Raw genomic sequence first — 15,954 nt, forward strand, 5'->3', positions numbered from 1 at the left:
TAATGTCCATAACCATTATGCCACACACAGTTATGCCAAATGCACATTATGCAATAACGTAATGCCAATTACACATTATGCCTTATTCTAGTTCACTCTTTCTAACAAAATCTTTCTTAGATGGACAAAACCATGTGCACTGCAGGGGGGCAGATGTAAAATGTGCAGAGAGAATTAGATTTGGGTGAGTTATTTTGTTTCTGTGCAGGGTAAATACTGGCTGCTTTATTTTTACACTGCAATATAGATCTCACTTTGAAGTAAAACCCCACCCAAATTTAATTCTCTCTGTACAAGTTACATATACCCCCCTGCAGTGCACATTTTGTCCATCTAAGAAGGATTTTGTCAGAAAGAGTGAACTAGAATAAGGCCCATAGTGACACACAGTGTAGGTGGATCCAGAACAAAGTGACAGGGGGGTCACCATGACAGTGGGAGAGGTTATTTGTGTGAGCTCCTGGAACAGTGGCCATGGCCTCACAATGGTGTCATCTTAAAGCAGGCATGTCCAACGTTGGCCCTCCAGATGTTTTGAAACTACACATCCCAGCATGCTTTGCAATAGTTTTAGCATTGTCTAATAGCAAAACTGTGTCAAAGCATGCTGGGATGTGTAGTTTCACAACATCTGGAGGGCCAACGTTGGACATGTCTGTCTTAAAGGGAATGATGTAGAGAGGCAGTGGATAGTGAAAAGGTAACAGCGAGAGGCAAAGAGTGATGTCTGAAAGAGGCAGAGACCGACAGGAGAGAGAGGGAAATAGGGAGATAGTGACAGTCACACCAGGGAGAAGTAGATGGGGATGTAGTTGATAAATGGGAGAGATAATGGGAGATAGAGGGGCAGTGATTAACAGGGAGAGACAAAGGGTGACAGTGAGAAGCAGTGGGTGACCTCAGGGAGAGAGTAAAAGAGGTAGCAAGTGGGTGATGCCAGGAGAAGGCAATGTGTGTCAGAGGATGGCAGGTAGAGGCATTGGATGACAGGAGAGAGAGGTGACAGAAAGAGATAGTGGGGAAGGAGGAGGGGGGAGGGGAAGGAGTGAGGGGGATAGAGGGGAAGGCGGGGAGGGAGCGAGGTAGAGAGAATGGAGGGGGATAGAGTGGGGTAGAGGGAAATGGAGAGGGAGAGACAAACAAAGAGGATGAGAGAGGGAGAGAGAGGCTAAGGAGGGAGAGAGAGGGAGAGAAGGAGAGGAGAGAGAAATGGAGAGGATGGAGAGATCAGGGTAAAGGCAGGGAGAGAAAGGAAAATAGAGACGGAGGGGTGGATAGAGAGAGATGGAGAGATGGCGAGAGAAAGATGGAGTTGGCTAACATTGGTGCAAGTGTGGTGTGAAGCAGCTTGGGAGGTAGAGGGCCATACTGCCACATCCTAAGCTGCGCTAGACCTCTCGACTTACCTCTGGCTGTCAGCTCCCGGCAGCTGCAAGGGTCAGACCCCATCTCCCGGCTCCTGCTTCTAGATGTCAGCTTCTGACTCCCGCGAGGTTCAGACTCCAGCTCCCGGCTCTTGCTTCTGGCGTCAGCTCCTGGTGTCTTTCAGGGTCAGGCTCCCACCTCTACATGTCTGCTTCTGGCTTGGCCTCCAACCTCCGTGATGCACTGATGCTGTTTTCTTGCTGTCTTGACAAAGATCCAGATGGGGTTGAAACGTGCACAGCGCGCTCTCTGCAACGGCCAGGGATGACAACAGAAATGATGGGGCCCCATAAACTGTTATCTATGCCGCCCCCCCCCCCCCCCCCATCAAACGTCATCAATTCCTTCCCATGCTGGGACATAAACTGGACACACTCCCTCCCCCCTTTGGTCTGCGCTCTATCACACTGACCCTCGCCCTGCGGCCTGCTCTCTATCACATTGACGCTTTCCCTCACCCAGTGGCCTGAGCTATATCACACTGACTCACTCCCTCAACCCTTGGCCTGTGTCCTATAACACTGACACACTCCCTCAACCCGTGGCCTGTGTCCTATCACACTGACGCTTTCCCTCACCCAGTGGCCTGAGCTACTGTATATCACACTGACTCACTCCCTCAACCCTTGGCCTGTGTCCTATCACACTGACACACTCCCTCAACCTGTGGCCTGTGTCCTATCACACTGACACACTACCTCAACCCGTGGCCTGTGTTCTATCACACTGACACACTCCCTCAACCCGTGGCCTGTGTTCTATCACACTGACACACTCCCTCAACCCGTGGCCTGTGTCCTATCACACTGACACACTCCCTCAACCCGTGGCCTGTGTTCTATCACACTGACACACTCCCTCAACCCGTGGCCTGTGTTCTATCACACTGACACACTCCCTCAACCCGTGGCCTGTGTCCTATCACACTGACACACTCCCTCAACCTGTGGCCTGTGTCCTATCACACTGACGCACTCCCTCAACCTGTGGCCTGTGTCCTATCACACTGACGCACTCCCTCAACCCATGGCCTGTGTCCTATCACACTGACGCTTTCCCTCACCCAGTGGCCTGCGCTATATCACACTGACGCACTCCCTCAACCCGTGGCCTGTGTCCTATCACACTGACGCTTTTCCTCACTCAGTGGCCTGCGCTAAATCAGACTGACACACTCCCTCAACCTGTGGCCTGTGTCCTATCACACTGACGCTTTCCCTCACCCAGTGGCCTGCGCTATATCAAATTAACGCACTCCCTCTACCCGTGGCCTGTGTTCTATTACACTGATGCACTCCCTCACCATGCTGCCTGCTCTCTATCACACTGATGCACTCCCTCAACCCGTGGCCTGTGTCCTATCAGACTGATACACTCCCTCACCCCACGGCCTGTGCACTATCACACTGACGCACTCCCTCACCATGCACGATATCCCACGACACACTCAATTGCCCTGCCCCTGCGCTCTATTATACTGACGAGCTCCCTGACCCCACACAGGATAATTCTGACCCTCCCAACTAATTAACCCTCATACCCTGAGGCCTAACTCTTAACCCTCCCTCAGCCTAACACTTACCCCCCCCCCCCTTCCCTGAGCCTAACCCCCCACCCCCACCCCTCAGCCCAACCCACCCCCCAAATAAACACACATACCATAGCCCACACTCTTACCTTTGGAACATCCAGAGTGCAGTCTGGGTGGTTTTGGGCAGCATCTCTTCCCCTTTGCCCAGGCAGCAGCAGCGGCAGCCATCACACCATGTAGCTCCGCCCCCCCCCAACCAAGTCCGGTTTAGCTCCGCCCCATCGGGGCCGCGAAGCCCCGCCCACCCGCCGAAGGGGGGGGGGTGCTGTTTTGGGGAGTGGGCAGTGGCTGCCGCTCTCACAGCATGCATTGCAGCTGGGCTCGGGTAGTGGAAGGTTAGTGGGAGCCGGGCAGGGTGGAAGGGGGAGCGGTGGGCAGAGAGGAAGGGGGAGCTCTCTGGCTGTCAGTGTGAGGACGCTCAGTGACCCGCCCCATCAGGGTCACTGAGCATCCTCACACTGACAGCCAGAGATAGAGAAGTATACTATTGGCTGCAGCAGAGCTAAGTTGAGGGACTCCTACCTCCGGCCGGCTCCCAGAGCTAATGACGTGCGCCGAGTGGTGCTGGCTCCTCCCCGCCCCGCCTGGGGCTGCGGAGGACAAGTTATTATGCCACTGCGCCCCATACTTCCCCTCATCCTTTTAATCACCGCGGGAGGAGCTGTGTGCGCCCGCACATGCGCACCAGCCCTCCCGCGGCCATTTCAACTGTGGGCACAGCCGAGGCCGGCCGGGAGGGAGGGTGAGCGGCCGCTTCTCTTCCAAAATGTGCCAGCCCACCGGGAAACGGCCCGGTTTCCCGGTGGGCCAATCCGCCCCTGCCCTCATCATTGCAGGGTCCCAGCATCCTTGGTAGTAGTAGTCCCCCATCATTGCAGGGTTCCAGCGTCCTTGGTAGCAGTAGTCCCCCATCATTGCAGGGTCCCAGCGTCCTTGGTAGCAGTAATCCCCCATCATTGCAGGGTCCCAGCATCCTTGGTAGTAGTAGTCCCCCATCATTGCAGGGTTCCAGCGTCCTTGGTAGCAGTAGTCCCCCATCATTGCAGGGTTCCAGCATCCTTGGTAGTAGTAGTTTCCCATCATTGCAGGGTCCCAGCGTCCTTGATATCAGTAGTCCCCCATCATTGCAGGGTCCCAGCGTCCTTGGTAGCAGTAGTCCCCCATCATTGCAGGGTCCCAGTGTCCTTGGTATCAGTAGTCCCCCATCATTGCAGGGTCCCAGCATCTTTAATAGCAGTAGACTCCCATCATTGCATGCTTCCATCATCCTTAGTATCAGTATTCCCCTTTCATTGCAGGGTTTCGGCTTCCTTGCTAGCAGTAGTCACCTATCAATGCAGAATCCCTGCATCCTTGGTAGCAGAAGTTCCAGATCATTTCAGGGTCCAGGCACCCTTGGTAGCAGTAGTCCCTCATCATTGCTGGGACCCAGCTTCCTTAGTAGCAGTAGTCCCCCATCATTGCAGGCTCCCAGCATCCTTGGCAGCAATAGTCTCCCATCTTTTCAGGGTATCAGCTTCCTTTGTAGCAGTGGTCTCCCATCATTGTAAGGTCCCAGTGTCCTTGGTATCAGTAGCCCCCCATCATTGCAGGGTCCCAGCGTCCTTGGCAGCTCCATTGACATGATTTTTGGTGAAAACATTCCCCCCGATCATACTTTCACTACCCAGGTTGTCAGAGAACAGGCAAAATAAAAGTGAATTTTAAGTAACATCTTACAACCCATTCATGACCAGATGATCAGGCAGCTTGACTTCCGGTTAGCACAGTGAAACTACATCTCTCTCACACATACACACAGAGGCAATCCCAAGGTAGCAGACTAGCTTTCAAAGCGTTTGCTTCGAGCGGGCTTACTAGTATATAATTGTATTGTATTTTTTTTTTTTATTATAACATTTTTAAAATTTCAGAATATCGTCAAAAACTTAAATGGTATCAAATTTTTTATACTATATTTGGATTCTGTGCTGCAAATAACGTTAAATTGATGCACAATGGTTTTTGACTAGTGTATGGGGACAGTGCCAGAACTCTGTATAACTCTCCTTTTAGCCGAGTAAGTGACCGTCCAGCCACAGCGCTGCGTCACAGACACAGACACACCCTCTGCTAGCGCTGGAGATATTCCTCCTTCCCCTGATATCACATGCAAACTAAAGAGTCAGCAGAAACGCTGTATATACTTAACTTTAGTGACAGCTGCGTATATAGGACAGAGGTAATATACAGTGACTGTGTCAAATGCAATAACTGCTATTGACTCATAAAGGTGAAGCAAGTTTTAGTACTAGAGATAAGATCGTGTAACATGATTATATATATAAACAATGGCTGCTGAACGGTGAGGACAAGGTCTTGACATAGGCCCTGCAGCCGGCTGAAACATTGATTTTCATGTATCTCTATGTGTACTGTATACATTTAAGATTTTTTAACATAAACAAGACTGGAGAGTCTCTATGGGGCCTCATTCAGAACTTTTCGATAGGCTGCGTATATTCGCTGCCTAGAAATCACGTAAACACCCCCCGCTGCCCCGCCAAATGCCCACCCACCAAGCGGATACCCTCGCATGCATCAGCATGGGGGGGGGGGCATAAAATACTTGGTGGTCTGATGCATCCATCCCCTGCCGGCCCCCCAGTGAGCGAATCCCCCGGTGACTTTAAACCTTGATGTTCGCTCTGCAGGGTTGCACATGCACATATTTGATCATTTGCAAACCCTGGCTAACGGGGACGGGGCTCTACCGTTCATAATGTGTGTATCAGGGGCTCTACCTGGTGTACTAAGTATAGGGGGCTCTACCTGGCATAATGTGTGTATCAGGGGCTCTGCCTGGTGTAGTATGTATAGGGGGCTCTACCTGGAATAATGTGTGTATCAGGGGCTCTACCTGGTGTACTATGTATAGGGGGCTCTACCTGGAATAATGTGTGTATCAGGGGCTCTGCCTGGTGTACTATGTATAGGGGGCTCTACCGTTCATAATGTGTGTATCAGGGGCTCTACCTGGTGTACTATGTATAGGGGGCTCTACCGTTCATAATGTGTGTTTCAGGGGCTCGGCCTGGTGTACTATGTATAGGGGGCTCTACCGTTCATAATGTGTGTATCAGGGGCTCTACCTGGTGTACTATGTATAGTGGGCTCTACCGTTCATAATGTGTGTATCAGGGGCTCGGCCTGGTGTACTATGTATAGGGGGCTCTACCGTTCATAATGTGTGTATCAGGGGCTCTACATGGTGTACTAAGTATAGGGGGCTCTACCTGGCATAATGTGTGTATCAGGGGCTCTGCCTGGTGTAGTATGTATAGGGGGCTCTACCTGGAATAATGTGTGTATCAGGGGCTCTACCTGGTGTACTATGTATAGGGGGCTCTACCTGGAATAATGTGTGTATCAGGGGCTCGGCCTGGTGTACTATGTATAGGGGGCTCTACCGTTCATAATGTGTGTATCAGGGGCTCTACCTGGTGTACTATGTATAGTGGGCTCTACCGTTCATAATGTGTGTATCAGGGGCTCGGCCTGGTGTACTATGTATAGGGGGCTCTACCGTTCATAATGTGTGTATCAGGGGCTCTACATGGTGTACTAAGTATAGGGGGCTCTACCTGGCATAATGTGTGTATCAGGGGCTCTGCCTGGTGTAGTATGTATAGGGGGCTCTACCTGGAATAATGTGTGTATCAGGGGCTCTACCTGGTGTACTATGTATAGGGGGCTCTACCTGGAATAATGTGTGTATCAGGGGCTCGGCCTGGTGTACTATGTATAGGGGGCTCTACCGTTCATAATGTGTGTATCAGGGGCTCTACCTGGTGTACTATGTATAGTGGGCTCTACCGTTCATAATGTGTGTATCAGGGGCTCGGCCTGGTGTACTATGTATAGGGGGCTCTACCGTTCATAATGTGTGTATCAGGGGCTCTACCTGGTGTACTATGTATAGGGGGCTCTACCGTTCATAATGTGTGTGTCAGGGGCTCTACCTGGTGTACTAAGTATAGGGGGCTCTACCGTTCATAATGTGTGTATCAGGGGCTCAGCCTGGTGCACTATGTATAGGGGGCTCTACCGTTCATAATGTGTGTGTCAGGGGCTCTACCTGGTGTACTAAGTATAGGGGGCTCTACCTGGCATAATGTGTGTATCAGGGGCTCTGCCTGGTGTACGATGTATAGGGGCTCTACCGTTCATAATGTGTGTATCAGGGGCTCTACCTGGTGTACTAAGTATAGGGGGCTCTACCTGGAATAATGTGTGTATCAGGGGCTCTACCTGGTGTACTATGTATAGGGGGCTCTACCGTTCATAATGTGTGTATCAGGGGCTCTACCTGGTGTACGATGTATAGGGGGCTCTACCGTTCATAATGTGTGTATCAGGGGCTCTACCTGGTGTACTATGTATAGTGGGCTCTACCGTTCATAATGTGTGTATCAGGGGCTCGGCCTGGTGTTCTATGTATAGGGGGCTCTACCGTTCATAATGTGTGTATCAGGGGCTCTACCTGGTGTACTATGTATAGGGGTCTCTACCTGGAATAATGTGTGTATCAGGGGCTCTGCCTAGTGTAGTATGTATAGGGGGCTCTACCTGGAATAATGTGTGTATCAGGGGCTCTACCTGGTGTACTATGTATAGGGGTCTCTACCTGGAATAATGTGTGTATCAGGGGCTCTGCCTGGTGTACTATGTATAGGGGGCTCTACCGTTCATAATGTGTGTATCAGGGGCTCTACCTGGTGTACTAAGTATAGGGGGCTCTACCTGGAATAATGTGTGTATCAGGGGCTCTACCTGGTGTACTATGTATAGGGGGCTCTACCGTTCATAATGTGTGTATCAGGGGCTCTGCCTGGTGTACTATGTATAGTGGGCTCTACCGTTCATAATGTGTGTATCAGGGGCTCTACCTGGTGTACGATGTATAGGGGGCTCTACCGTTCATAATGTGTGTATCAGGGGCTCTACCTGGTGTACTATGTACAGTGGGCTCTACCGTTCATAATGTGTGTATCAGGGGCTCGGCCTGGTGTTCTATGTATAGGGGGCTCTACCGTTCATAATGTGTGTATCAGGGGCTCTACCTGGTGTACTATGTATAGGGGTCTCTACCTGGAATAATGTGTGTATCAGGGGCTCTGCCTGGTGTAGTATGTATAGGGGGCTCTACCTGGAATAATGTGTGTATCAGGGGCTCTACCTGGTGTACTATGTATAGGGGTCTCTACCTGGAATAATGTGTGTATCAGGGGCTCTGCCTGGTGTACTATGTATAGGGGGCTCTACCGTTCATAATGTGTGTATCAGGGGCTCTACCTGGTGTACTATGTATAGGGGGCTCTACCGTTCATAATGTGTGTATCAGGGGCTCGGCCTGGTGTACTATGTATAGGGGGCTCTACCGTTCATAATGTGTGTATCAGGGGCTCTACCTGGTGTACTATGTATAGTGGGCTCTACCGTTCATAATGTGTGTGTCAGGGGCTCGGCCTGGTGTACTATGTATAGGGGGCTCTACCGTTCATAATGTGTGTATCAGGGGCTCTGCCTGGTGTACTATGTATAGGGGGCTCTACCGTTCATAATGTGTGTGTCAGGGGCTCTACCTGGTGTACTAAGTATAGGGGGCTCTACCTGGCATAATGTGTGTATCAGGGGCTCTGCCTGGTGTAGTATGTATAGGGGGCTCTACCTGGAATAATGTGTGTATCAGGGTCTCTACCTGGTGTACTATGTATAGGGGGCTCTTCCTGGCATAATGTGTGTATCAGGGGCTCTGCCTGGTGTAGTATGTATAGGGGGCTCTACCTGGAATAATGTGTGTATCAGGGTCTCTACCTGGTGTACTATGTATAGGGGGCTCTTCCTGGCATAATGTGTGTATCAGGAGCTCTGCCTGATGTACTATGTATAGGGGGCTCTACCGTTCATAATGTGTGTATCAGGGGCTCTGCCTGGTTTACTATGTATAGGGGGCTCTTCCTGGCATAATGTGTGTATCAGGGGCTCTGCCTGGTTTACTATGTATAGGGGGCTCTTCCTGGCATAATGTGTGTATCAGGAGCTCTCCCTGATGTACTATGTATAGGGGGCTCTACCGTTCATAATGTGTGTATCAGGGGCTCTGCCTGGTTTACTATGTATAGGGGGCTCTTCCTGGCATAATGTGTGTATCAGGGGCTCTGCCTGGTTTACTATGTATAGGGGGCTCTTCCTGGCATAATGTGTGTATCAGGGGCTCTGCCTGATGTACTATGTATAGGGGGCTCTTCCTGGCATAATGTGTGTATCAGGAGCTCTGCCTGATGTACTATGTATAGGGGGCTCTACCGTTCATAATGTGTGTATCAGGGGCTCTGCCTGGTTTACTATGTATAGGGGGCTCTTCCTGGCATAATGTGTGTATCAGGGGCTCTGCCTGGTTTACTATGTACTGTATAGGGGGCTCTTCCTGGCATAATGTGTGTATCAGGGGCTCTGCCTGATGTACTATTTATAGGGGGCTCTACCGTTCATAATGTGTGTATCAGGGGCTCTGCCTGGTGTACTATGTATAGGGGGCTCTTCCTGGCACAATGTGTTTATCAGGGGCTCTGCCTGGTGTACTATGTAAAGGGGGCTCTACCTGGCATAATGTGTGTATCAGGGGCTCTGCCTGGTGTACTATGTATTGGGGGCTCTTCCTGGCATAATGTGTGTATCAGGGGCTCTGCCTGGTGTACTATGTATAGGGGGCTCTTCCTGGCATAACAGGGCTCTGCTTGATGTAATATGTACAGTAATGGGAGCTCTGTCTGGTATAAAATGTAGCAGGGGGCTCTGCCAGGCATAACATGTAATGGGGCTCTGCCTGGCTTAATGTCTAATGAGGGCTCTGTCTGTCGTAATGTGTGTAAATTGGGCTCTACCTAGCGTAATATCTTTAATTGGCTTTACTCTGCATAGTGTGTCTAAGGGGCTCTACCTGGCATGAAATGCCTAAGGCGCTTTACTTAGCGCAATGTGTACAAGTGCTATACCTGGCCCAATGTGTACAAGTGACTCTTCTGTGTGGTGTAATGTAAATAACAGACACTACTGAGTGGTGTAATGTGAATTAGTGCTATTATGTGCCCAAACCCCTTCCCAATGAAGCTACACGTCTAAACTTGGGTGTGGATCGTTTTTTTGACCATGGTTAGGTCGACAGTCATTAGGTCGACACCGTTGGGACGACAGGTGGGAAGGTCGACAGGTCGACAGGGTTCTAGGTCGACATGGGTGAAGGTCGACAGGCGTCTAGGTTGACATGGGACAAGGTCGACATGGGTTTAGGTTGACATATGCATTAGATCTAAATGGTTTAGGTCAACAGGTCGCTAGGTCGACATGGACCTGAAGGGCCCTTCTTGCAGTTTGAGGTGGCCCGAGACACTAGGAAACAGAGTGGTCCGGGGTGCACTTGGCCCCCGGCACAGCCAACCACTTTTGATTGATGCAGAATATTTACAGACTGTGTAGACCAGGGAAACGTGGGACAAAGGTGAAGCAAGTTCTACAGACAATATTATGTAACTGCAGCAGTCAGAGTAAAGGTGAAAGGATTGTTACTAGAACTAAGGTGAATGGATTTTTTTTGAAAGCACATGTCACACATTCCTGTTTATATTAATAACACCACAAAGTGTTCCCAGCACTTTATTACAAAGTTCACTAAAGCTATTCTCATACCTCCCAACTTTGTGAGTACAGCAGCCGGGATGCTGCTGCTGTGCGCCGTAGGCGCGCCGACATTTTCGGGGGGCGTGACCTAATTCGGGGCGTGGCCTATACTCCCAACAGCCCCCCCACACCGCGGGACACTGCCGCCTGCGGGTGGGACATCGGGACAGGCCCTGACAATCGGGACTGTCAGGCTAAAATCGGGACTGTTGGGAGGTATGTATTCTTAAACAAGGGACTTGACACAAAGGCCTTCATTCAGAGGGATATTTTGCAGAAAAGATGTCTGCAGACCCCTGGGTTTTGGTTTTGGATTTCCAGTCACTTCAAGGTCATTTTGACCACTCTCAGCGTAAAATACCGTTCACCAATATTGGCCAACGGATGGCTAACTGAAGCAGCACACTGTAACAGCAGCACAAAAACATGGCAGTTATTTCTGTTATAATTGTGTTGTAAATTAGCATTTACAACACAAAAGCATTAACCCCCCCAATAAAATGTTTGTCTATGCAAAAAAGACCATAACCAATGCCCCCCAAGAATACAGCCCATAAAGAAAGCAGTGCAAGATGAAATTGTCGATGGAACCTCCCACCCACATTTATGTTGTATATTGAAAACTTTAGGACACACACAGTGTAACAAACCAAGCACTTTTGTGATCGCAACTAGGGATGACAATCCAGGGACATTTTTTCAATCCCGGAATTCGGGATTGAAAAATGCCCAGTCCCGAGATTCCCGGGATCCCAAGATTGGCTTCCCTAATAAAAACCCACGTGGTGCAGCCGGGAGCTGGGAGGGTGGGCGGTGGAGCCGGGAGTGTGGGCCATGGAGCCATGAGTGGACGGGTGGGCAGACTGATGGAGCTGGGCGGGCTGATGGAGCCAGGCAGATGGGTGGGCCGATGGAGCCAGGCTGATGGAGCCAGGGTGGGCAGGCAGCCTGATGGAGCCACTACGGGCCAAGGACAAAGCGGGCTGTGTGGCCTGTGCAGCGTGACCTCTGACCTTGTCATGCTGGGCAGAGCTGCACTGCTGGGGAGGGTAGAGTCTAGGCAGCGTCTGACCACTCGCTCAGAAACTGCCCGGTATTAGACTGTGCATGTTTAGTCTAATCCCGAAATCCTGGGATTGGAAACTCCAATCCCGGAATTGAAATCCCGGTGTTTTGAGGGCCAGATCCTGGGATCTTGTCTATCCCGATTTGCCACCCTTATATCGACTGTCACTTTTGTGCCTGAAGTGCTTGGCTTGTTTGGTCCCCATAAAACAAGGCAAGTAAGCTAACAGTGTTGCTAATCCTCTCTACAGTTGGAAAATGCAATTCTCCTCACGTTCACCCTCCATAGTGATAAAATTATCTTCTCACACAAAGGGCCTTATTCTAGATCACTCGTTCTGACAAAATCCTTCTTAGATGGACAAAACCATGTGCACTGCAGGTGGGGCAGATGTAACATGTGCAGAGAGAGAGTTAGATTTGGGTGAGTAATTTTGTTTCTGTGCAGGGTAAATACTGGCTGCTTTATTTTTACACTGTAATATAGATCTCACTTTGAAGTAAAACCCCACCCAAATCTAACTCTCTCTGCACAAGTAAAATCTGACCCACCTTCAGTGCACATGGTTTTGTCCATCTAAGAAGGATTTTGTCAGAAAGAGTGAACTAGAATAAGGCCCAACATTTGCTTATCCCCACTGCAATTCACCATTAAAGAAGTGCTTTGACGTAATTGTCAGGAAAGGTCTTCCTCGTGTAATTTATACTTAATTTTTATGAACATCAATTTTTCCACATTTTCAGGAAGGCTTCCTACGCCGGTTGCCTACAAGGTTCTGGACTGTGCTAAACACGCTTTCCGAGTACACACTGGAGGGTGGCAGCTTAAGCAAAATAAAATGTGTTTAAAAAGGGGGCAGACTAGATGGGCCAAATTGTTCTTATCTGCTGTCAAGTTCTACGTCCCTAAAGCTACTTTGAACAAGAAGCCCCAACTCTCTTTTTTCCTACTAGTATTCAAAAAAGTGTCTGACGTGTTAATTTAGACATTGTCATAAAAATAATCCTCCACTAAGTCAATGATATTGGGCAATTCTTTCAGGTTGTCCAAATGCCTCATGACCAATAGCTATTTCAGCTATGTCTTGTTGTCGTTTGGGCATTTATAACACAGGAATATCAGTGAAAGCAACCTGATATTGACATGACAATAAGTGTTCTGCAGATTCAGCTCATCAATCTCTAACATGTTTCTGTGCGTGGTTAGCAGATGTGGGACAATGAACTATAGTAGTTTACAAGTTAATTAGTTGTAAGGTTCTACCCTGCACGGCTGTACATTTCTTCAAGGTCTTGAGATGTTCCTAAGTAATACAAAGATGTGCACAGATTATGTGATAAGAGTCTTGTACCCACTGCCGTTAACCCCTAGTTGTACATGATCCAAACACAAAAACTAGTAGCTCCGGACTTGCGTGGTGCACTTTGAAACTGAGCATAGCATTTATGAGATACGATTGCAGCATTTTGCCTAGAAGGAGATGCTGATTGACTATAATGAATATTTATTAATATTGGAAAGAGAAAAAGTCAGGAATATATCAGTGTTCAAGAGACAATGGTCCTTATTCAGATCTGATTGCAGTGCAAATTTGTTCTCAAAATGGGCACAGCAGGTGGGGCAGATGTAACATGTGCAGAGAGAGTTAGATTTGGGTGCGGTCAGGGCCGGTGCTCATCTGCATACTGGGGGGGGAGTGGTGATGCGGCCGTCGGGTCTGGGGAAGGGGTGGGAGCTTGCAGTGGCCAGCGCCCCAAGCAAATGCCTAAAGCTGCCTAGTGGTGGCATCAGCCCTGGGTGCGGTGTGTTAAAACGAAAATCTAAATTGCAGTGTAAAAATAATGCAGCCAGTATTTACCCTGCACAGAAACAAAATAACTCACACAAAACTCTCTCTATACATGTTACATCTGCCCCACCTGCAGCGCACATGGTTGTGCCCATTTTGAGAACAAATTTGTACTGCGATCAGATCTGAATAAGGGCCTATATCTTGTGGTCTCTACAAAAAAGGTCGCTGTGGTCCAATGTCATCTGCATCAGTCGCCCACACTGCTATCACTGAACATATGGTTAAAAATCAATATAAACCGTTGGATACAATAATAACGGAGAAACGGGAAATTGTGCTTTGAAGTTGGAATAACACATGTAGCTCCCCTTGTAATACTGCTATACACACGTGTATGGGCGCTCAGGGACTAGCCAGTCATACTGCCCATGTGCATGTAATGCTGCTATACATACTGTAGGTGTATGGGAGCTCAGGGACTAGCCAGTCATACTGACCATGTGCATGTAATGCTGCTATACACACGTGTATGGGAGCTCAGGGACCCGCCAGTCATACTGACCATGTGCATGTAATGCTGCTATACATACGTGTATGGGCGCTCATGGACTCACCAGTCATACTGCACATGTGCATGTAATGCTGCTATACACACGTGTATGGGTGCTCAGGGACTCACCAGTCATACATGTGCATGTAATGCTGCTATACACACGTGTATGGGAGCTCAGGGACTCGCCAGTCATACATGTGCATGTAATGCTGCTATACACACGTGTATGAGTGCTCAGGGACTCACCAGTCATACATGTGCATGTAATGCTGCTATACACTTGTGTATGGACGCTCAGGGACTCGCCAGTCATACATGTGCATGTAATGCTGCTATACACTTGTGTATGGACGCTCAGGGACTCGCCAGTCATACTGCCCATGTGCATGTAATGCTGCTATACACGTGTATGGGCGCTCAGGGACTCGCCAGTCATACATGTGCATGTAATGCTGCTATACACACGTGTATGGGCGCTCAGGGACTCGCCAGTCATACTGCCCATGTGCATGTAATGCTGCTATACATACGTGTATGGGCGCTCATGGACTCACCAGTCATACTGCACATGTGCATGTAATGCTGCTATACATACGTGTATGGGCGCTCATGGACTCACCAGTCATACTGCACATGTGCATGTAATGCTGCTATACACACGTGTATGGGCGCTCAGGGACTCGCCAGTCATACTGCCCATGTGCATGTAATGCTGCTATACACGTGTATGGGCGCTCAGGGACTCGCCAGTCATACTGCCCATGTGCATGTAATGCTGCTATACATACGTGTATGGGCGCTCATGGACTCACCAGTCATACTGCACATGTGCATGTAATGCTGCTATACACACGTGTATGGGTGCTCAGGGACTTCCCAGTCATACTGCCCATGTGCATGTAATGCTGCTATACATACTGTAGGTGTATGGACGCTCAGGGACTCACCAGTCATACTGCCCATGTGCATGTAATGAAGGTTAAACAGCTGGCACCTAGGATCTAATGTTTGTGGCGGGGAGAGAGACTTTGGCTTTAGGATGCCCGGCTGGTGCTGTAGCACCTAGCACATAAAGTAAGGGTTCCATCGGTAAGTTACATTGGCACACCCACCTAGCAGTCAAAAACTTTACCCCCCCACCCCACACACACACTCAGTACGTCATGCTTCTAGCATGGAATAAATGAATTGCTTAGTTTTGCATCAGGGCAGGATAAATGAGGGGGAGATTTAGGTGACACTGTACCCTGTGCTCCCCTTTGTCAGAGCAAACTAACATCACCTGTTCTCCCTCTTGAGCAGCAGCAGAAGTGTGCAGGGAAGAGACACAGGAGTATAAGGCTTCATGAGTTGCCAACCAGATGAAATATAGGAGGGGGAGAGGTTTATAGCTTTCCCCCCCCTCTCCCATATACAGCAGTTTAGATTGATGTGCCTGTGTCCTGTTTAACCTGATGAGACCATTTGAGACTAAAGAGAGAGAGACACACACAGACACACGCACACACACACACACACACACACACACACACACACACTCATTCCTGTCCCATTGTGTAATTAATACAGAGGATGCTGACATTCTTATATGTAGCAATAGAGAACGATGGCCGCATAGGCTCGAGTGTATTTAAGAGCCTGTGAATTTGGGGGTTTTAAATAAAGCTAGGAAGATAGGACAAAGTGTCCAGGGGAAATATTAAGTTGAGTGGCAGCTAGATCTGCCAATCAGGAAGCATGGGGGTATTTTCTTAGAGAGGTGTATATCTAGGTTAGCTTGCAGGAAGGACTTCCTCTTTAAATCTGGA

The sequence above is a fragment of the Crinia signifera genome, chromosome 3, assembly GCF_055691185.1.
Source record: "Crinia signifera chromosome 3, ASM5569118v1, whole genome shotgun sequence".
Classification (NCBI taxonomy): Eukaryota; Metazoa; Chordata; class Amphibia; order Anura; family Myobatrachidae; genus Crinia; species Crinia signifera.